The sequence below is a fragment of the Panthera tigris genome, chromosome D4 (genome assembly GCF_018350195.1).
Source record: "Panthera tigris isolate Pti1 chromosome D4, P.tigris_Pti1_mat1.1, whole genome shotgun sequence".
NCBI lineage: Eukaryota > Metazoa > Chordata > Mammalia > Carnivora > Felidae > Panthera > Panthera tigris.
Genome location: NC_056672.1, coordinates 48326847 through 48349050, shown reverse-complemented (window position 1 = coordinate 48349050; position 22204 = coordinate 48326847). Strand labels below are relative to the sequence as shown.

Genomic DNA, 22204 nt, shown 5'->3' with positions numbered 1-22204 from the left:
TGACTAAACGTTAAAAAAAATGTTTTTAATTTTACATTGTATTGACTGTCATGGTAACAATGGAGGTGGCTTACTGATGTACAATAATTTATTATAGATATGTAACCAATGAATATTTATGTTTTATTTTATGACTAAAGCTATTTTACATTATCTATATCAATCATTCATTAAGATTTGGATATGATAGGTAATCAGTAAGAAGTCATTGCTTTCTAGAATAATCCTATAAATCACAAACATCTACCTGTTATTCTACTCATGCTTCATTAAAGTTTTAAAAAATTCTTCTTACAGTATATCAAAATCCTCAGACCTGTACTAGGTAAACACATCTTCTTTGTTTCATAATCCAAATTCAAACCAAACAGAAACACTGATATTTTTAGAATGGTTTTATAACCAACTGACTTGGATATGGTATAAAAATCAATTTGTGTTTATTTAGCATACGATATGCAAGCCATGATGCCATCCCTTGAATATTTAAACATCCTTTTAAAGAGTTGGCCCAGGAAAAAAAACTTTTCTCATATTTTTGGAGATTAGCATTTCATCACAGAAGTTGATTCCCAAAGAAATTATCAACAAGGAAATATTGTTTTGGAAACCTTTCCTAGACTTGTTTTTACTTTATGTACCATGTTTTTACCCTAATACATGGATAAATAATTCAGTTTCTAATATTCTTATTCAGTAACGATTTTTATTTTTGGAAGAGGAGAGGGCTCCTAAGTCCTTTTATTTTCTTGGAGAGCTTTCTTGATAACTTGCATGTTTTCTGCCCAGAATCAGTCCCTTTGCCACAAAATTCTGGTTTCTTCTAATGGGAAAAGATAAATCATGATTGTTATTAGTGCTAGGTAAGCAAATGGCTGTTGTGTTAGTCATTGTTCTATGATGTTTTTAATGGATGGAACTAAGGATATACATTAAGAATACATACTAGCTAGGAACTGTGTGTGTGTGTGTAGATATTGCATATAAGTATCTTAAGGTATAATATCTAACGTTTTCATACTGATATTTCTACTCTATATGTGCCATTACAATGTTTTTTACTTAACCTCTCCTACGTCACATCTGGATCTCCCTACTCCCACTGGGATAGTTCTAGTTTTCTAGAAGACTTGAGATGAAAAAATTAAATTTTCCTAATTACTTATTTTCAGTGTCTTCTTTACATTTACTAGTTTTAGATTAATATTAATATGAGCTATTGGGGTGCCTGGGTGGCTCTGTCGGTTAAGCGACCAACTTTAGCTCAGGTCATGATCTTACGCACGGTTCGTGAGTTTGAGTCCTGCATTCAGCTCTGTGCTGACAGCAAAGATCCAGCCTGCTTCGGATCTGTCCCCCTTTCTTTCTCTGCCCTCCCCAACTTGTCTTTCTCTCTCTCAAAAATAAATAAACATTGAAAAAATATTAGCTATTACTCCTGTCATCACCAATTATTTTTTACTGAAAACAGTTAACAGTCTTGATACATGCTACCCCATTTTCCTCTCCATTTTTCAATCATCGTACTGCATCTAAATTACCAACTAGGCATTGCATGCTATTTTGCCCCTTTTTAACTTGCATTTAATTATGATACTATAAGAATGATATATTTAATACTCACCACCTCTTCCCTCACTCTCTGTCTCTCTGGTCATTTTGTTTTCTGGAAGCTTGTTCTCGAGTAAAATCTTTAGGACCATGTTGCAGAAACTATATTCTCCGAGTTTTCACTAGCTGTAACATTTTTACTCTGTGTGGGATACATGAATGTCAATTATCCTGGATTTAAAATTCATGGTCCGCATGTTCTCTCCTTGAATAACTGAAGTATCTGACTCTGTATGTTTACATTAAAATGACTATTGAAAAGTCTGATGATATTCTAACTTAATTATCACACGCCCTATCTTTTCTTAATTTTAAGTGCATCAATTTTGCTAGAAGAGGTCTTGATCGTGATTGTCAATATTCTCAGGTCTGCAGTACATCTATTAATGTCAAGTTTAAATGTTTTCTGAAGTTTCCTTGAAATGTGCATTTGTGTTATTTTCTCTGTTGTTTCCTCAAGTTCTTTAGGACCTCTAGTATGTCAATACTCTTTATCAGTCTGCCATACATATCCCTTTCTCTTGAATCCTTTATTTCTTTTGTTATTTTACATTTAATTTTGTTTCTTATTTTCTACATCTACTTAGAATATTTTTTATTGTGTTATCTTGTCATGTGTTTCTTCTAGTTTAGTCTTCAGTTTTAAAGCTATCTGATATTATTTCTAGGTATGTTTGAAATCCTGCCGCCTTACTCTTGAGTATTTGTAGTTGTTATTTAATTTTTTTGTGTGTATTTTCTTAATGTCTAACTTGTTCTCATATAGTACATTGCAATCTGTGTCCTTTAATTGTTTTCCCCTTGGTACTTCAATACTTTCAATAGCTGTAAGGATGTTACAATGATCTCTATTTCCTTCAAATAATTTTCTATAAAATTTAACCTTGCTATTTTTTCTGATACAGTTCTTTTTGGATTTAGTTTTCTCAAGCATAGAGAAAAAAAGACTTCACTCAAATAGGTTTTTCTAACTTCCCAGAGCTCCCCCTTCTGTTATTTTAGGGTAGTGTTAAAAATTACCGTGAACTGCTTTCTGAGATTTTTCTCCTTCCTGTTCCCCTCCTCCACTTTTCTTGGGACCTTCTCTCGCCTGTCTCTGTCCTTGGTCTCTCGCCTGCTTAATTATGACAGCATCCCCTGCATTTTTTCCTCAGTAAGGAGGGAGCCTTCAGTCCAATGGGACCAGGCTTCTTCAGACTTTCTAGACGTTACTACCAGTCATGAGAGTTAAATTCTTTTGGAACAGAAAATAATCCAACTGTTTTGAGTGGGACTGAAGCAGAATACTGTTCACTGGTCTAGACATTTATTACCATTCTCTGACTAATTTATCAGAGTAAAAATAAAATGTTGCAATATCAACATGTATTCACAGGAAAGAGGTAGGTTTTTGGGTTTTGGCTTCCCCATCCCCCTCTTTATCAAAAGCAGAAAGTGAAAACCCAGATTTATTTTCTTTCACTGCCCATTTTCCCTGACTTCTGCTTTCTCATTTTAGGAAAATTCACTAAAGTAAGTTAGAAATGAAGGCAATCTTGGAGAAGATTCTGAACAAAGATCACGTTTATGTAGATATCCAAACCCATTCAGGGTTGTCAAAATTAGATGAGTTGCTATTGTTGCCTGATGATGGCATAGAAAGTGAAAATGATACCGAAAGTTTCCATAATTATAGGCCACTAATTCTAAATTCCCAAAAGTAGGAGATGAATTTAATATACGTAGTTGGAACATTAAAAAAAATATGTTCTTGTGCTTATGGTTTTGGAAAAGCCATTTCTTTTTTTATTTCTATTTTTTAATGTTTATTTATTTTTGAGACAGAGAGAGAGACAAAGCAGGAGAAGAGGAGGGGCAGAGAGAGGGAGACACAGAATCCAAAGCAGGCTCCAGGCTGTGAGATGTCAGCACAGAGCCTGATGCCAGGCTTGAACTTATGAACCATGAGATCATGACCTGAGCTAAAGTCGGACGTTTAACCAACTGAGCCACCCAGGCACCCCTGGAAAAACAATTTCTAATTTAGCATCAGTGAATGAAAGAAATGGATATGTTTAACACTCATGTTAAAAAAAAATCCTGTAAATACTAATATTGTAAACAAAGGTATTTTCTTACATACATGAACTATTATAATTTCATGATGAACACACTGTCATAATTTTACTTTTCAAGTCGCTGTTTGAATAAGCTATATTTTATCTGAATATTTCATGCCATTTGATTATGCAGTATGTACATACTGCAAAATGCCAAAATATGTATCGAAATGCAGATGCTTGGAGCAAAGTCTGAATAATATTATGGAAGTAAGATGATCACCACAGTGCTTTAGGACACATATTCAATTAAGCAACCATTTGTTTAAAAACCAGGGGACCAAAATGTTCATGTTTTATTCAAAATTAATATCTCCTTAAGGAAATTCTAAAATATCATGGAATTTTGGTCCTACTTCTTACTGTCCCTCCCCAGGTGTTTGTTAATCTTACTGATAAAAACTCAGTAGTTGGGATTTTCATTGCTAACCATCAGAAGTCTCTTAGAAGGATGTGCATGTTCACTTAACAGGCACTGATTTTACAATAAGTTAAAGTGAATAAATCTTATTCAGTAAAATGAATGCTCATCTATACAAAGGAAAGCAATTTTTTCAGAATTCCAAATACAATTTCAAGAGGTACATAGTGTGCCTTTTACTTTCCTTCACACATAAATATATGCATTTATTCACAATTGCTTATATACATAAATATATAAATTTGTAACTAAGTGTACATAACATTTAATAATTCACAAAAATTAGTGAAATATTTTATAATAGCTTCATTACTATATAATTTACATACATATAGTTTACCAATTTAAAGTGTACAATTCAAGGGACACCTGGGTGGCTCAGTCAGGTAAGCATCTGACTCTCGTTTTGGCTCAGGTCATGATCTCACAGTTTTGTGAGTTCCACCCTCACTTCTGGCTCTGTGCTGGCAGCACGGAGCCTGCTTGGGATTCTCTCTCTCCCTCTCTCTCTCTGTCCCTCCCCTACCTATGCTGTCTCTGTCTCTCCCAAAATAAATAAACTTAAAAATGAATTAATTAAAAAAAAATAAAGTGTATAATTCATTGATTTTTAATACATGCAAAGAGTTGTGTAATCACTACCACCAATTTTAGCATATGTTTATCACTTCAGAAAGAAACCTTGTATACATTAGCAGTCACTCTCCATTTCTTCTTAAGCCCTTACTTTCTCCCCTTCCCAAAGCACTAGCCAATTGTTAATTTGCTTTCTATCAATATAGATTTGCCTATTCTGGACATTTTATACAAAAGTAATAATTCAATAGGTGGTATTTGTGACTGGCTTCTTACACGTAGCATGTTTTCAACGATTATCCATTTTACAGCCTCTATCAATACATCATTCTTTTAGTTTATTCCTAAATACTACTCCACTTAATGGATACACCATGCTTTGTTTATTCATTTGTCATATGTTCATGGACAGTTTGGTTGTTTCCACTTTTTGGCTACTAAGAATAAGGCTGCAACACACATTTCTGTACACATTTTTGTGTGAACATATGTTTTCATTTCTCTTGGGTATATTTAATAGAATTGCTGGGTTATAAAATAATTCTGTTTTACATTTTGGGGAACTGCTAGAATATTTTTCAAACTGGTGCATCATTTACAAGCCTACCGGTAATAGCTGAGGGTTCTAATTTTCCACACTCCTACCAACACTTGTTAGTATCTGTCATCTTGATCATACTCGTCTAGGTATGGATTAATATCTTGTTGCATTTTGAATTTTAATTTCTCTGCCATGGCAGTTTCTCTGCCTTTTTATTATTGAGTTATAAAAGTTCTGTATATATTCTAGATACAAATTCTTTATCAAATATGTTATTTGCACATGTTTTATCTGATTCTTTGGGTTTTTACTTTCTTGATGGTATCATTAGAGCACAGAAGTTTTTAACTTTAATCAAGTCCAATGTATTTACGTTTTTTCTTTTGTTGCTTGCACTTCTGTTATCATTTAGAAAAACCATTTTCAAAGTTTTAGTCTTATTAGTTTCTAAGCTTTCACTCTTATTATTTAGATATTTGATCCATTTTGAGTTTTTGTTTTTTATTTCATTTTATAAATTTATTTTATTTTAATTTACATCCAAATTAATTAGCATATGGTGCAGTCATGATTTCTGGAGTAGGATACAGTGATTCATCCCCTACATATAACACCCAGTGCTCATCCTAACAAGTGCCCTCCTTAATGCCCATCACCCATTTAGCCCATCCCCCCACCCACAACCGCTCCAGCAACCCTGTTAGTTCTCCATATTTAAGTCTCTTATGTTTTGTCCCCCTCCCTGTTTATATGTTGTTTTTCTTTCTTCCCTTCCCTTATGTTCATCTGTTTTATATCTTAAATTCCACATATGAGTGAAGTCATATGATATTTGTCTTTCTCTGACTAATGTTACTTAGCAAAATACCCTCTAGTTCCAACCACATTGTTGCAAATGGCAAGATTTCATTCTTTTTGATTGCTGAGTAATATTCCATTGTACATATATGCCACGCCTTCTTTATCCATTCATCTGTCGATGGACATTTGGGCTCTTTCCATACTTTAGCTATTGTTGATATCACTGCTATAAACATTGGGGTACATGTGCCCCTTCAAAACAGCACATCTGCATCCTTTGGAAAAATACCTAGTAGTGCAATTGCTGCATCATAGGGTAGTAGAATTCTATTTTTCATTTTTTGAGGAACTTCCATACTGTTTTCCCGAGTGGCTGCACAAGTTTGCATTCCCACCAGCAATACAAAAGGGTTCCTCTTTCCCTGCATCCTCACCAACACATGTCATTGTCTCAGTTGTTAATTTTAGCCATTCTGACAGGTGTGAGGTGGTATCTCATTGTTATTTTGATATGTATTTCCCCGATGATGAGTGATGTTGAGTATCTTTTCATGTGTCTGTTAGCCATCTGGATGTCTTCTTTGGAAAAGTGTCTATTCATGTCCTTTACCCATTTCTTCATTGGATTATTGAGTTATTTTTTTATATGGTAGGGGATAGGAGTTCAATTTATTTTTTTTATTTGACTATCTAGTTGCCCCAGCTCCATTTATTGAAAAGACTATTCTTTTATCATTGAATTCTTGTGGCAACCTTGTCAAAAATCAATTGACCATAATTGACAGGGTTTATTTCTGAACACTAAATTTGATTACATTGATTTATATGTCTCTCCTTATGATAGTCCTACACTGTATTGTTTGCAGGATCCTTGTAACAAATTTTGAAAACAGGGAGTGTGCATCTTAAACTTTAGTTTTTTCTTCTTCCAAACTGTTTTGCTTATATGGGCCTTTTTTTTCCTTTTATCTCTTTTTCTCTCTTACTTGTCTTTTTTTTTTTCTTCTTCTTCTTTTTTTCTTTGAATTTCTATCTGAAATTTCAGCCTGTCAATTTCTGCAAAAAAACCAGTCAGAATTGGATAAGAATTGGGCATGACATTGAATCTGTAACTCAATTTGGCAATAATACCATTTTATCAATATTAAGTCTTCGAATTTTTGAATATAAATTTTTTTCATTTATTCAGATCTTCTCTTACTTCTTACAACGTTTTGTAGTTTCAGAGTAAAAGTCTTACATTTATTTTATTCAATTTATATCTAAGATTTTATTTTTTTAAATATTTTTAAAATCTCTCATCCAGCATGGGGCTTGAACTCACAACCCAAGATCAAGAGTCGCATGTTCCTCTGACTGAGTCAACCAGGTACCCCAGAGATTTTATTCTTTTTGGTACTATTACAAATGGAATTGTCTCATTAATATTTTCTGGATTGTTTACTACAAGTGTATAGGTATATAATTGACTTTTTAAATATTAATCTTATATCTTGTAGCCAATGTGAACTTGTTTCTTAGTTCTAGTTTATTTGAGTGCATTCCTTAAGATTTCCTACGTACAAGATTATGTATCTACAAATAGAAATACATTTATTTATTCTTTTATAATCTGTAAAACCTCTTATTTCATTTTTTTTTGCCAAACTTCCATTACTAGAACTTCCAATATAGTGTTGTAGAAATTGAAAGCAGGTATCTGTGTCTTATGCCTGATCTTAAGGAGAAAGCATTTACTCTTTCCTCATTTAGTATGCTGAGTATGTTTTGTAGATGCCTTTTATAAGGGTGAGAAAGTTCTCTATCATAGTCTTTTTTTAATGTTTTTATGATGAAAGTGTGTTGAATTTTTCCAAATGTTGTTTCTTCATCTATTGGCATGATCATATGGCTTTCATCCTTCATTTTACTGATATAGTGGATTTTTTTTAAATTTTTTTTAACTTTTTTTTTATTATTTTTGAGACAGAGAGAGACAGAGCATGAACGGGGGAGGGTCACAGAGAGAGGGAGACACAGAATCTGAAACAGGCTCCAGGCTCCGAGCTGTCAGCACAGAGCCCGACGCGGGGCTCGAACCCACGGACCGTGAGATCATGACCTGAGCCGAAGTCGGACGCCCAACCAACTGAGCCACCCAGGCGCCCCATATAGTGGATTTAATAAACTGATTTTCAGATGTTAAACCAAACTTGCATCCCTTAAATAAATTCCAACTATTAATGGCATATAATCCTTTTTATGTATTGCTTAATCAGTGTTTTCACATTTTGTTCAGGACTTTTACATCTATACATTGGTCTGTAGTTTTCTTAACTTGTTTTATGTCTTGTCTGTTTTTGGAATCAAGGCAAAACAGACCCCATATGGTAAGCTGGGAAGTATTTCTTCCTCTTTATTGTTTGGAAGAACTTGTGAAAAAGTGTTATTAATCATTTTTTAAATATTTGGTAGAGTTCACCAGTGAAGCCATTAGGGCCTGTGCTTTCTTTTGGGTAGACTTTGTTTGTTTGTTTTTAACTAAATCAATCTCTTGTTATAGATGTATTCTGGTTTTCTTTTTTTTTTCTTGAGTTAGTTTCAGTACCTGGCAGCTTTTTAAGAGTTTGTCTATTTCACCATTGTTTTGCAAGTTTAACTTTATCTCATAAGTGTTAATAAGCTGCCTTAATTTTTAATCACCGTGAAGTATTTCTCACTTTCTTTGTTATTTCTTCTTAACCCATTGGCTATTTAGGAGTGTAGCATATAATTTTCCACATATTTATTAATTTCCTAAATTTCTTTCTTGTTTTGACTTCTAATTTAATTCCATTGTCATTAGAAAACATAGTTTGTATAATTTCAATTCTCTTATATTTACTGAGTCTTGTTTTGTAGCCTAGCATATTGAGAACATTCCATGGGCAGTTGAGAATATTTATCCTGCTGTTGTCGGACGGACTGTTACATGGATGATTGTTAGGTCTAGCTGCTTCAAAGTGTTCAAATCATCTATTTCCTTGTTGATCTGTTGCCTGGTAATTCTATCCATTATTGAAAGTAGAATAGTGAATTCTCCAACTATAGTCGAATTATCCATTTCTCTCTTGAATTTTATAATTTTATGTTTCATGTTAATTTAGGGCTTTTTTGTTAGATGCATATGTTTTAAATTATGATATCCTCCTGGTGGATTAATTTTTTATTATAAAATGCCCCACTTTGTCTCTAATACCATTTTTTGTTGTTGTTGTAAAGTCTATTTGTCTTAAGGTAAATCTGGCATCTGGCTCTCTCCCAAGTAAGTGCTGTCTCCTTTTTAGTTTGTGTTTTGTTTTTGTTTTCTGTGTATTGGTCCCATTGTCTAATGTTTTTATATTTCTCTTTTTTTTTGTTGAAAAGTGGACATTTTAGATAATATACTGCAACAGCTTTAGTACTGACTCCCATCCCACCACAGAGCTCATTTTTATCATTTTCCTGCTCATTTAGTGATTTGGCTGAACTATTTTTGCAAAATCTATTTCTCCCTCAATGAGAAGTCTGCTATCTTGCTCTTTAGAGGCTCAGCCTTAGACATGTGTGTTACTCTTGGATGAAAGTAAATTTTTTCAGGATTCTCCTGCTCTCTTCCCCCGATTTCTTAGTTAACCTACCTGCCTCTGTTGGTATCATATATAGCTAATAGGTTTCACTAATAACAGATGATTGCTGTATACAGTTGATCCTTGAACAACATGGGTTTGAACTCTACAGGTACACTTATATGCAAATTCTTTTTTGGTAAATATAGCATAGTGCTATAAATATTTTTTCTCTTATGATTTTCTTAAAAACATTTCATTTCTCTAGTTTACTTTATTGTAAGGATACAGTATACAATACATATACAAAACACGTGTGAATCTTTGGTTTAGGTTATTGGTGAGGGTTCCAAGTCAAAAGTAGGCTATTAGTTGTTAAGTTCTTGGGGTGTCACAAATCACACACAGAGTTTTAACTGTGTGTGGGGAGTCAGTCCCACAACCCCCATATTGTTTAAGCGTCAACTATAATTGTTGGCAATGCTTTGGAGCATACGTTACCCCATAGTGTGATTGAATTAAATTGAGCCCCCTTTGCGGGGGTAGTTTTTGAGGCAAGTCTTTGAGGTTTGTTCTGATACCAGGAGGGGCTTTCTTAGCTATAGATTTTCTCAGATAAATGTTTCCTCATTTTCTGTATACCCTTAGGGTAATTGCCATAGACATTCAATGATTTTTCAAATAATTGTCACCAGTTTTGCTTGTTTTGTTAGAGAGAGGGAGTCCATGGTGTTTCTCACACTACCATTTGAAAGTAGAAGTTGTATATTAACTTTTATAATAGAACTTCCTAAAGGGTATAACCAAATTCAGAGTCACAAGTTTATCTGTTTGGGGGCCTTTTATAATCATCATTATGAACACAAGCAAAAATACACATATTAGTGTTCAAAAGTCCAGGATAACTTAACATCTAACACTTGAAGTTCCCTATTCCATGGTGTTAACTTTCTCCAGAACAACCCATTGTCTACTTTATCCATTTTCCACATCTTGTCTTCTCCTATGATCTGTCCTACAACCCAAACCACAGATTTAGTTAGGATGACACTAAGGAATAAAGACGCAGTGAGGCCAAGTTTCCTCTGATCCATATTTCCCAGGTACCAACTTGCTGTTCAAAAAGTATGATTATATAAGAGAATTACTAGATGTAAACCCCGAGAAATAGACTTTCAGGCTAGGGGAATAGAGCAATGCAGAGTAGAGAAAGATAAGTGATGAAAACTTTCAGTGCATTTGGTAACACAAAAAGCAACTTGAGGAGTGGTAAGTATAGATACAAGGAGGAGAAAGCCACAGCCCTGATTCAACATAGCTATAAAGGATCCAACATACCTTGAGGATACTAGAAAGGCTGCACATTATATGTATGAAAGAGCAGAAGGGGGAGACAGTGGTCCAAAAATATGGGTTAATTGAAATTCAGGACATGGAAGATCACATCCCAACCAAGTTCTTATTCTTCTGGATCACCAAATGTTGTAAGTAGGCTTTGTAACAAGGTCTACTTCTTTAGAGAAAAACTCTTGGATTTTTTTTTCAGGGATAGAAACATGCGATTGTGCCCTCAAAACCTATAAGATCTTGTCCCCTTTTTTTCTTTGCTCAATATTGCTTGAAATTATTTTCACTAGAGATTTTCCTTTAAGCATAGTGTTAAACTCATACATTCAAGTCAAATTCTGTCCACAAGCTGTCAGTGACCTCCCAAATCACTTAACTTTTGTGTGCTTTGGTAGCAGTACATGTTAAATGGAGATAACAATAGGACAACAGAAGATGATTAAATGTCAAATCACACAATCTACAGAAAGCTCACTGTTATTAATTTGACAATTTCCATCATAATCAATTAAAAAAATAAATTTTCATTTATTTTCCATCTTAATCTATTTTGATACTAGAACTGTGAGAAATCAGTAAGTCTTTGCGTTTTGAGTTTAAAGAGAAGTAAAGAGGGGCACCTGGGTGACTCAGTCGGTTGGGTGTCCGACTTCAGCTCAGGTCATGATCTCACAGTCTGTGAGTTTGAGCCCTGCGTTGGGCTCTGTGCTGACAGCTCAGAGCCTGGAACCCGCTTCTGATTCTGTGTCTCCCCCTCTCTCTGCCCCTCCCCTGTTCATGCTCTGTCTCTCTCTGTCTCAAAAATAAATTTAAAAAAACATTTAATCAAAAAATAAAAAATAAAAAAATAAAGGCGAGTAAAGACAGGACACAGCAAGGGAAAAGTTGGTGTCAATGGGATGCTTTAGACATAAAGGTGAAAACTAAGAACATATCAATGTGAGAACAATATATATCATTTATTAGTAAATTTTGTTTGTTCTCATACAAGTAGAAAGCCCTTAAATTGAAAAAACTTACCTGTCCCTGTGCTAAATAACAACAGTAAAGACATTGTTTCCTATGCTAAACAATCCTGAGGTCAAGCTAAAATAACAAAGCTGCTTTCTCCAAGAAATATTTGCCACTAGAAGACTGGACTATGAACCACATAACAGTGTACTTCTCAAAACTAAAATCCTGCTCATCACATACTTCAAGATCCCTGATTTGCTGTGTCAACCAGTCCTAAGCTGTTAGATCAAAAATTGTGACCAACCTTCACCAGTGCCCTTCCTTGCAAGATGCACCTAAACTACTTCAGTCCAAGTCCTAAAACCATATTCTTCTCTGATTCCTCCCTCGAAGGCACCATAAAGACTCTTTCAAGTCGGATTCTCCCTAAAGGACTAAATCTGATAAATTTAACTTTTTAAAAAATATTTTTTTACCATTTATTTATTTATTTTATTTTAGTTTAGTTTCTTTTTTAATTTTTATTTTATTTTTCAATATATGAAATTTATTGTCAAATTGGTTTCCATACAACACCCAGTGCACCATTTATTTTTTTTGAGAGACAGAGAGAGATAGAGCATGAGCGGGGGGAGCAGAGAAAGAGACAGAATCTGAAGGAGGCTCCAGGCTCTAAGTTGTCAGCACAGAGCCCCACGCAGGGCTGGAATTCACAGACCGCGAGATCATGACCTGAGCTGAAGTCAGACGCTTAACTCACTGAGACACCCAGGTGCCCCATTTTAACTTTTTGATCAAGAGGTTTTTCTGGCAGTCTCTTGGGAAGGCAAAACATGACAATACCTTTCATGGATACAAACATACATATTGTGTGACTCAAGCAGTTAAATAATATAGAAGAAACCTGATTTATTGGATAACTTGACTTTATGAATTAATCTTAACTTTTAAATATTTTTAACATTTTTGAAATAATTCTTTTGAAGAATTATTATTCACTTACGTAATTTATATATTCTAACATTTATTAATGAAAATGCAAGATATACTCTAGCATTACTCTAGTAAATACAGAGTTTTATTAACTTTATGACTATATAAATTTACAACTAAAATGTGTGATTTGTAATAAAATTTAAGTAACATTTTAAAGACTTTCCAAATGACCACATAGGGAATCTGGCTGAGTTTAATATCCAACCCTCAACATATTTATGCCTACATAATACCCAATGATTAGGACTGCAAAACCATATTTATTATACTTTTACAGGTGACAGTTAATAAATGTTGTTGAATACCTCAAGGGTATCTAAATTATCATTTCTTGGTTTTATATTATACTCAATTTCTTACTGTAACTTTCCTCATAAATATGATGCTGTAATAATTACAATCTCCTTCTGTGCCCTGTACATCTTTTCCAAAAGAGCATGACAGCATCATATGACTTGAAATTCTGATGCAGATCAATAATATAGGACTGGAGAATGTTTCACTTTTTAAATGTAAGATTCAAGAAAGAACTGTTAATGATGGATTAGAAGAACAAACCACACTGATACAAATTTGGATTGACAGGCTTTTTCAAGTATGGTTTAAATAATACTAAGTTTATAGAACAATTCCAAATAAAATATTTATTGGAAGATATTCTTCATCAATTTTCTATTACTGATGGATCATAATTTGTTCATTAGGTCTCCTACTGCACACGTTATGATATCAATCTGTATAATAAAAAATTTTCCTGGCAAAACTTATACCCATAGGATCAAAGCAATTTTAATACTACTTGCTTTATCATATATTCTAAATTAAATTGAGGTTTGCATTAAAGGGGTTTCTCTATATTAATCATACAAATGAGGCAACTGAATTATAACTAGAACATACAAAATACGCAGAATACTTTTCAAAGGTACAATTCCAAATTAAGCCCAAAGCCTTGAACTTTGGTTCTTTTTTCCTGCTATTAAATAACACCATTAAACAAATAAATGTGTAAAAGCAATTGCTTATTCTCTTTGGGGATAGCAATAAACTCCAATCCATGTAAAGAGATAATTTGTTTTCATTCTCTTCAAAAGTGAGATACGTTTCTTTAGATATCAACATTGTCCCTGGTCTCATAAGCTTTTACCAAATAGAGCAGATCGTAAGTTCTGAGGTTTGATATTCAGTGATTACTGTAGCTGCATATATGTGGAAATGCTCTTTCAAGCTTGTTTTATTTCCTATTTGCCACACTTCATACCACAGAGTAGTACCTAAAAGTTAAATGCATTTTCTTGAAATGAGCCACATGATGAAACAGTGCATAAGAAGAAGGCAATAGGGTGCAGTGCAAGTGCGCTGTGAAAATGAGTAAACCAGATGTCAGCAATGCTTGAGCTCAGTTGTGGATGTGTTAATTTTCCCCTAGATCTGCTCAGGAAGCTGGCAGCCAGAATCCCTTGTCTCACAGATCAGGGAAATAGCTCAGAGAAGGCTCAGAGGCAGAAAATGCAATTGACAGGGGAAATTCATTGAAGCCCTTCTTTTTTTTTTTTTTTTTTTTTTTAAGTGAGATTATTTTTAAGTAGTTTTTTGTTATTGTTGCTTGGTTGCTTAAAAGTAGACTTTACCAATACAAACTTTAACATATAAAAAGTAATGAAACAGAATAGAAGAGGATTAAACTCCATGTTGCCTGATTGAGCTAATCAACCTCTACTTGTTATTGGATTGGATCAAAAAGAATGACAGGGGGCACCTGGGTGGCTCAATCGGTTAAGCACTCAACTTCCACTCAGGTCATAATCTCACAGTTAGTGAGTTCGAGCCCCGAGTTGGGCTCTGTGCAGACAGGTCAGAGCCTGGAGCCTGCTTCGGATTCTGTCTCCCTCTCTGGCCCTCCCCTGTCTCTCTGTCTCTCTCTCTCTCTCTCTCAAAACAAAAACAAAAATTAAAATTAAACAAGAAGAAGAAGAGAAATGAGGTTAAGTGAGTTAGTGAACATTATTCTCCGGGTCTACGGCAAAATAACCTGTGTGCTTAGATTTTATATACAGTGTTTACTCCTAATCAAAGTGAAATGTTTCAGTGAATATTTTGCATTCATCCTTGCAATAGTTTATTAAGAATGGAAAACAGCTATGTCTGGGTCACCGCCATCATGTCTGCATGTAATTGATAACATTTTGGTTTTGAACGAACTAGTTTTGCAACTCACAGAATCAACACTGAATGTAAAAATTAGTCTTCTTTTAACACAGTTTTCCCCTAACATTTATTCAGAAATGTTCCAGAGTCTGCTAGCTGTCCATCAATATCTATTCTCCCCATCACCTGTAACGGAACTATGAAAGTTTATTTGCACATCTGGTTGCTCAAAATACTCTATTTTACAACCTCTCTTGTAGTTAAGTTTGTTTCTATGACTAATTAATGGCCCAATGATACATACTGGGAGTGGTGTGTACAAATTTTACAAAATGCTCTTAAAAGGAGGGGGTGTAAAACTTCTGTTTCCTACTTTCTGTGGTTTGAATGCAAGCATGGTGGCTAGAGAGCTGGACTTGAAGCTAAAGGATCCATCTGGAAGCTTAAGGCTTTGAAATTAAGAAATCTCTAACCCTGACAGCAGGAACCAGCCACGAACCCCTAAAAAATGAGGGACTTTTACGTGAGAGCCAAACAAATTTCTTTTTTGTTTAAGCTGTTGTTACTATGGCTTTTGTAATTGTCAGCCAAACCTTATTCTGTTATAGCCCTACTCTGTACCAGGAACTGTTGAAGATAGCACAGGGAAAAAACTTTTCTGCTCTCATGGACTTATTCTAGTGTAGGCTAATAAAAATGGGTTAAAGGGATGGAAAGATCCAAGATGGAGGGTTTTCCCTTTCACAGAAGAGGGCCAGCAAAGCTCTATGAAAAAGTGACATTTAAGCAGAAAGCTTAAGGAAGTATGGAAGTGAATCATGCAGAAACCTGAGGAATGAAATATTTAAGATCCCGAGTAAGTAAGCTTATTTCCCTTGAAAGATTGGATGAGCAGTCAACATGTGGCTGTGCCAAGAGCACAGCGAGTAGTGGAGAGAGTAGTAGAGAATAGAAGATGTCACAGGTCATTAAAAGACTGTGACTTTTATGTAGGTTAAGATAAAAAGCTATAGGAAAGAGTCTTGTACAGAGAACTAACATATTCTGGCATATTGATAAAGGTTACCTTGATAACTGTGTTACATGACCAGAGGAAGTTATAGTCTTACCAAACATTGAAGGGAAATTTAAAACTACGTGATCCCCTAATGCAATATTTTTGCTCAAGAACAGAGAATGTGATGACTTTTTCTGAATACAATCCTTGACATGAACATGTGAATTGCTATGATCCGTATGCAGAGATTTTATATGCAGCAATATGTATGCTATTGCCATTTAATCTTCACAACAAATCCTAAGGTATTTCGTATCCCCATTTTACATATAAGGACAAATTTCCCAAGGTTACATAAAGAATAATTAGGAGAGACAGATTTCAGACTTGGAAAATCTGAATCAAGGCCCTCTCGCCTCCTCAGCTGGTCTCTTAACCGTTATGCAGTGTTACTTTCCAATTAGATTACACCTGTGAAGTGACTTTTCAATCAATGAGTAATCGTATCATAGAAGTGACAGAACATATGAAACAATTCACATGTTAAGCACCATTGTACTTTGATGCATTCTGTGTCACCAGAACAGAGATTTTTAAAATACAATTCTATTTCATTTAAACCTATGGTAAATGAATGGAGTACTACAAAAAGGGTTAAAGAATCCCAAATCCACAGTAGTTAATAAACGCTCTTTGGGGTTTTGTTTATTTCTAACGGGTGGAGAATTAATTTGTCATGTTCCCCAGGGGTGCCAAGCTCCAATTAACACCCCACGTGTGGTTAGTACATTTGTAATGGGTTGGCTGTGTAGCAGTATGATAGAAAGAGGCTCAGGCCTCGACACTTACAGTTGCTGGGTCCACAGTTTCTGGATCTCGCGTTAATCCAGGAGTAGACTCAAGGACCTAGAGAGTTCATTAGGTGCTTAGTGAAGACAGGAACATCACCCATGGCCATTCTCTATTTGGAAGAGATCCAAAAAAGTCTTTTGATTAGATTACATCTAAGGATGCAGTCCTGGGTTACTAGCCAATAGGTAGGACTGTTTAAAAAAAGCATTTTTGAAAATTCAAAACAGCCCAAATTCTTAAGCTATAAAATGTATGAGATTCACACCTACATAAAATGGTATCTGCTAGTTTCATCCAACTTTTGTTCAATTTACTCAACAATCAGATTACAATAGGCTCTGTCATGAGGCAGTCAATCTGTAAAACCACATTCTGACTTTTTTTTTTATCTTATTTTCATACCAGAATATAGTCAGGTACTATTCAAAGAAATGTTTTGATTGAGTTCTAGTTTGGGATTATTTTAATGATTTTGACTAAGGTTGCTGAAAGGATAGAATTTCAATTTTCAATTAGCGCTATATTAATGTAATAAAAGCCAAGCTTCTTTGCCAATTGCAAGATTATTTCAGTCATTGTTAATGTCCCCTATCCTTTGTATTTAACATGGCAATGCTAGTAACTTGGAGTGAATTTAAAATGATGGGGAAATAACTGTAAATGTAGAAAAGTGAGATATTAATAAAATAAAGTAAAATGCTGAGAAAGAACTGAGAGGGTACAATGATATAAGCGACGTGTTAATAAAGAGAATTATGCCAAGTGCAATAATTACCAGTCATCCCATGGTACAATTCACCTTTAGTATTAATTGCATTTCAGTCCTTTTTTTTTTTTTTTCCAGAAGTGTGGGAACAGGAGTGGCAAATTATGCTGCTTAATCACTCATTTATAAATGTTTCATTTCATTTAATATAGTAAAATACATATAACCTTACTTTAGACAAAAGTCTGGAATTATAGTGGGTGTGCCAAAAGGCAATTTTCACAAAAACGAATTACTCTTTGAACAATTGCATTTTACTTAATTTATTATGTCAATCCATCAGTGCCTTAGATGATCATACCTATCGAACAGCATTTTTTTTCCTTTTCTGTATCCCATGCTCCTTTCTACCACCATTGCCCATTCTGGTCCTGTCGTAAATGATCGGCTTAGGGATATTTTATTTCAACTGGAAACCGTATTTTGAGTGAATTCTCTGACAGGAAGCAATAAGAATAGAAACTCTCTTTCTGGTCATCTGCTGGAGTGCATAGTTCTATTTTTAGGAGACTGGAAAAGACATTGCTGTAGCTATCATTGGTCACTGTGAAGAATGCGGGCAACAGGGCAGCAAGAGAAAAGACTAAGAAAGCTAACAGGGAGACTGAAAGTAGACAAGCTTTTTCCTCCAATAAGATCATGAAATGATTTTGCCTCACTTATAACGTTAATGAAACAAGTGGTCACTTTTGTTATTATTTGTGTGTGTGTGTGTGTCTTTAAAAAGAAAGACATACATGAAACTTTTCTGTTTAAAAGCACTTATTACAAAAAGGAATAGAATACTAACAAGGCATCCAATAAGATCTTTTATTGAATAATGAAAGAAGGATGGTATCAATATTTTTTTTATCTGGTCAAGAAATTTCTCTCTGAGAGTCTTTTGGTGCCTAGAGTTCTAATGGGCTTATGACTACTAATGGCTTTTTAATCTCATCGTCTGTAATGTTAGAGTTTTAAATCTATTTACTTCAATTTCCTGACATGCATCAGAGACAAAGAGGGTATTTACTGGCTTTGTGGGCTTTGTGTTACATTTTTTATTACATTAGAATGTGCCCAGACTTTTGCATCAGCAACTCAACTGGAAGGTTTTGGCGGAAGAAAAACACAAGTCATCAAATATACAGTTTCAGAACTATCATTGTAATCGATATAAAGCTTTATGTTAGACTCACACTATGTGAGTGCTTTTGTGTACCTGGAAACTTTTGGCAATGTTGCTAGCTTGTGAATGGGCCAGATGAAACAAACATGGTTCTCCTATACTTAATTCACATCAGATTATACTTACATTCACTTCTGCTCTTTATTTCATAATCCTTTATGGTTCAAGCTCTTGCTTTGTTTTGACATGGATTATATCCTGTATCTATAGCTAATATATATTTTTTATTTCCTCCTAGTAGAGTGGATACAGAGGAGGATCACTTGGGTCATCTTGGACAATTCACTGAGGTTTTCTTGTTTTGATGTTCCTCAGAAATAAACCGAAAGATTACAGTATTATCTTACCTGGAAGCTTTTTAAAAGTAGACCACTACCCAAAATTACTTTGTAAATGTCCACATATCAGGGAGAACCAAAGCACGTCTACCCTGGAAAAAAAAAATAGAGAGGTAAATCAAACAAAAGTATCATAAATATCAAATAATAGTATATGGCATTGAAAATTCCATTCTTTCAGGGGAGCCTGGAGGCCTTGGTCAGTTAAACGTCCGATTTCAGCTCAGGTCATGATTTCATGGTTTATGAGTTCGAGTCCTGTGTCGGGCTCTGTGCTAACAGCTCAGAGCCTGGAGCCCGCTTTAGCTTCTCTCTCTCTCTGCCCCTCCCTGACTCATGCTCTGTTTTTCTCTCTGTCTCAAAAATAAATAAAAACATTAAAAAATTTAAAAAATCCCATTCTTTCAATTCTGTTCTCCATCATCCTCTCACAAAAATGGCACTTTGAAAGAACTCTTTGAATATGCCTCATTTATTTTAAAAACATCTGGAAAAAAAGTCTGCTTTTCACAGACAAAAATAGATACAAGATAAGCTAAAATTAAATATAAAAAATTAAATATATATTCAAATATTAACCTACTTATTCGGCCAGTTATCACTGCCTGATTTTGTCCTTCTTTACTCTTTGACCACACTTTGTTTGTGCTCCTGTTATGATGCCTAAAAGATAATTAAAAATTATTGTATATTATATCATCAAATCCTATGATTTACATTTTTTTTTACAAACTTGGAGCTAACAATAGTGCCTGGCATAGAGTAGAGTCTTAATTATTATAGTTGAACTAAATGACTAACTCATGAACTCAAGTCTATTTAAGATTAGAAAATATTTTTTAATGTTTATTCTTTATTTTTTGAGAGACAAAGAGAGACAGAGTGTGAGCAGGGGAGGGGCAGAGAGAGAGAGGGAGACACAGAATCTGAAGCAGGCTCCAGGCTCTAAGCTGTCAGCACAGAGCCCGACTCGGGGCTTGAACCCCCGAGAACCGTGAAATCATGACCCGAGACAAAGTCAGACGTTTAACCAACTGGGCCACCCAGGCGCCCCTATTTCAGATATAAATGATCAAGAGTAAAGTCATGATATATTTAGTATTTAGATAAGCCAATAAATGTATTTGTGAAAACTTTTTAACACCAGTTACTGAAAACATGCAACGTTGCACGGAGATTCTTACTTCATTGTATATAGAGAGAAAAAATGTATGTTACTTTATTAACGTGAATTGAATTAATTTTTTTCTGAAGACTTAAATTATTGACGTGATTTAGATATATTTTGTACATATGGCTCTTAGCACAATTTTAGCATGTTCATGGGAAGCATTTCCTAAGATGCAATCACCTCAGGTATATTCGTCAGGATGGGCTAGAATATGATGCAACTGCCCTGAAATCTCAATGGCTCACAACAAAATTTTATTTTTCACTCAACGTCTGACACAGTTCACTTTATTCTCCAGAATAGTATTCCAGTGTGCAGTGACTTAGTGGCCTACTTGCTGCTCCTGCTGAGTCATTCCATGCCAACAGGTGGCCACCAGAATAAGTATAGAAAGGGAAGAGAGAGCTGGAGAGTTGCAAGGGATGTTTATATTGTCAAAATCTAGAAGAGGTACACATCATTGTCTTTCAAAATTCGCTTACCAGAACTAGTCCAATGGCCCTGCTCAATTACGAGGGGGTTAAGGAATGTGGGCAGACACGTGGGTGTTCGTGGACATTAAATGTTTTTGCCACAGGAGAGAATAATGAGACTAACCCATCCAAGAAGATTGGATAATGAGACCACTAATGAGACTAGTCTATCCTGTGACGTTACTCGGAAAGGACGTTGGAAAGGAAGATTCTAATAAGCTGTGAAATTTTAATAGAAAGTGAAGAGATACTAGCATTTTACAGGCCAGCCTAGATTTTACCTTAAAAAAAAAAATAAAGATGACTTTTAAAATATTCTTCAAGGTAAAGGGACACAGCCAACAATAGTCTTGCTAAGCATACTAGTAATGACAAGTATATTATTTATAGTACATTGTTCTGTAGATGCGTAGGTCCGAGTCTTAATTCCACTACTTCTCAGTTGTGATTTCGAATAAGATACTTAACTTCTCTGTAAATCAGCATCTTCATCTATAATTGTAAAAATTACACAGACCTGTCTAATAGCTTTGTGGAGCAATGGTGAGGATTAAAGGAAGTGATATTTGTAGAAACCTTACATTAGTGCCAGGCACATAAAAATAATAAATTAGTGTTTGTCAAATAACTAGAAACATTTGAAAACCACTTTATTGATTTTCTTGGCATATTCTAAGTAGTTTTGAGAAAACATTCTAAAGATTCAGAGAATAAAAAACAGCCTAGAAGATAAGAAAATAAAGTATTAGAAAAATACATATTAATGGCTGGCTGTCCTATCTCTCCTCTTTTCCTATTCTGCTACCACCAATCCTTTCTTCACTCTGTGTGTGTGTGTGTGTGTGTGTGTGTGTGTGTGCATGTGTGTGCAAATAGCAGACCTAGCTTAGGCTGAGTTTATTCAGATTAGTCATAAATTGAGAGACTCTAGAAAAGGGAACCATGCATAGATACTGAGATATAAAATGAAATAAAAATAAACAAAATAACAAAATAAGGAAACAGATTAATAATTTGCAACACATTAAGAATTATTAAGGGAGGGATGCCTGGGTGGCTCAGTCGGTTGAGAATCTGACTTTGGCAGGTAATGATCTCACAGCTGGTGAGTTTGAGCCCCGTGTCAGGCTCTGGGCTGACAGCTCAGAGCCTGAAACCTCCTTTCGATTCTGTGTCTCCCTCTCTCTCTCTGCCCTCCCCCTCTCGCATTCTGTCTCTCTCCCTCAAAAATAAATGTTTAAAAAAAAAGAATTATTAAGGGAAACATAGTAGACTCTAAGAAAAATATCTTTCCATTCTCTCGAAAAAATTAAGGTCAAAATACCTGTGGGAAAAAAATTGAAAGAGAGATATAGGTATTTTTAAAAGAAAAGATAAAG

The 22204-nt window shown here is 34.7% G+C and overlaps 1 long non-coding RNA gene across 1 annotated transcript; it reads right to left on the bottom strand.

Moving 5' to 3' along the window:
- Positions 1–739: 739 nt before the first annotated feature.
- Positions 740–19274, bottom strand: LOC122233244. Its single transcript, XR_006210768.1, has 3 exons — positions 19191–19274; positions 16907–17018; positions 740–823 (listed from the first exon to the last, which is right to left on the bottom strand). It is a non-coding gene; the product is annotated as an uncharacterized LOC122233244 (long non-coding RNA).
- Positions 19275–22204: the final 2930 nt, after the last annotated feature.